At 34.5% G+C, this 2,028-nt stretch overlaps 1 long non-coding RNA gene across 1 annotated transcript; it reads right to left on the bottom strand.

Moving 5' to 3' along the window:
- Positions 1-1,309: 1,309 nt before the first annotated feature.
- LOC109611948 (uncharacterized) lies at positions 1,310-1,808 on the bottom strand. The gene is made up of 2 exons (XR_002194204.2): positions 1,722-1,808; positions 1,310-1,664 (listed from the first exon to the last, which is right to left on the bottom strand). It is a non-coding gene; the product is annotated as an uncharacterized LOC109611948 (long non-coding RNA).
- Between the last annotated feature and the right edge of the window lie 220 nt (positions 1,809-2,028).

The following is a 2,028-nucleotide window of genomic DNA, read 5'->3' on the forward strand; positions in this document are numbered from 1 at the left end:
TAGAATTGTTGGTAAAGAGTTAAATGGTACTATATTTTGTATTTGGTTAAGGGATAGAACTGGAAATTTGATATAGAAGCCAATGCATACTATAGTTGTTCGAGAGTTACTAAGTGGTAATAATTTTGGATCACTGTTTGTGTCTAGGATGGACAGATGCAGATTGTTTTAGATGCGTGTACTAAATGGTACTAAATTTGGTATTTGGAGAAGAAAGTCTGAAATTTGATAATGAGGTCCCTATTGGTTTTTAGGGTTTACATATGGAGACATTGATATAGTTTTGGGCAGGAAAATTGGATATGAGTCCATTGTGCAATGGTTTTACTAATATCTTCCTCGGTGAAATTCCAAATGAAAGACTTTAAAGTCTTTTTAGTGTAAAAGGTAAACATTTTTCTATTATTCTATCCGCAAAGGATTAAATTGAATAATAAATAAAACCATGAAGGAAAACTTAGTACGATGTATGAAATTTTGATGAAAAAACTTGTCAAACTAAACTAATTGTGCATTTGAGTACTAAAAAGGCCTACCATGAATTTTTGGAACGAATCTGAAATTTTGAATTGGTCTTTTCTCTGACGATGTAGCCGGCATTTGCAGTATTATACAGAAATGTTATTATGCTATCACTGCCACCACATTTGACCCACAGTGCGTTGCAAATGCAATTGTTGATTACAATTGTTTAACTTTGGCGCATGTACGCCTCGTGACTAAATTAAGCTCTATTTCATTTTGTTGAACGGTACGGTCGCGCCAATGCACTTTTTTCCAACGATTGCATTTCCATGTTGTTGTGATGCATTGCATTGCCCCAGCAATGGGTGCATTCGAGCGCAGTATGAGGCATGTCATGAACTGGACGGAGAATGGCAGCGAAAATCGGGCAAAAACGGGAAACAAAAAAAACACAAAAATAAAAAGGTGTCCCGACATGAAAACCCACAACGAGCAGTGGAAATGTTTGGGCGTTTTCTTTCTCTAAGCTAGCTGTTGGCGCCCGACGTTTGTGTTCAGTTGGCAATGGAGACTTTTTTACACATTTCTCATTTGCCTCGTTGTTTGCCGGGATATCGATGTCCATTATATGAATATCGGCATTTGTTTTTGTGTTTTTCCTTTCTTTTAATTTATTTAGTTAGGCGTATTTAAACTTTATATCACATTTTTTTGCCATCTGAATTGTTTTTGACCAGCAATTGTGCTTTCATGTGTTGAAAATATTGCATTTCCTATTTTAGTGTGTGTGTTTTTGTCGGAGTCGATTTCGCTGACCGACCCACAAAAAAAGCAAAGAATCATGGCAATGGCTTATCCCAGATTTATTTAATGAATTAAAGTATTGCGGCCGATTTACTTGATGACAAATATTGTTGTAAAAAAAACCCCTCTTCTGTTAATGCAGCTGAATAGAATGGAGGGCAATGCTTTTAGAAGCACAGAGATTTATTTCGTAACCCAAATTCTATCGGAGGACTTAACAGCTTCGATAAATTACTAGGCTGTTAAGTTTTATTGATTTTTTTCTTTTTTTTTTTTTTTTGGTTTCAAAATTAATTATTTTGTCTAAGTAAAATGTAGCAAAACTCCATTTAGGCTTTTAAATATTGATGAAACAAACCAAGAGATTAAAGTTTTTAACTAGGAAAATCTCGTTGCTGGAAAATAAATTTCGAATTTTCATTATTGTTTCTCTTAGTCCAAATTTATATTACCCATCTTTTCGGCGGCAACTCTTTATTTGTAGGAGAGGGGTGTAAGGGGAATGAAAATGGTGACAAATTGCTCGTACTAGAAATATTCTGGCAATTCCTTTGGTGTCTTTATTTTTATACAAAAATATAATTAACAATGACAGAAAAGGCAATGATGAAAAAGAAAATTGCAGAAAATTATTGTCTTGTATAAATGCAAGGGCCATGTTAAAAAGAGAGCGATAAAAAATTGCCGCCAGCAAACACGCCTAGTATAATTCAGGACTTACGAAGATATTTAATAACTAGCACTTGACCGCTACTTCTT

The sequence above is a fragment of the Musca domestica genome, unplaced genomic scaffold (assembly GCF_030504385.1).
Source record: "Musca domestica strain aabys unplaced genomic scaffold, Musca_domestica.polishedcontigs.V.1.1 36, whole genome shotgun sequence".
Lineage (NCBI taxonomy): Eukaryota > Metazoa > Arthropoda > Insecta > Diptera > Muscidae > Musca > Musca domestica.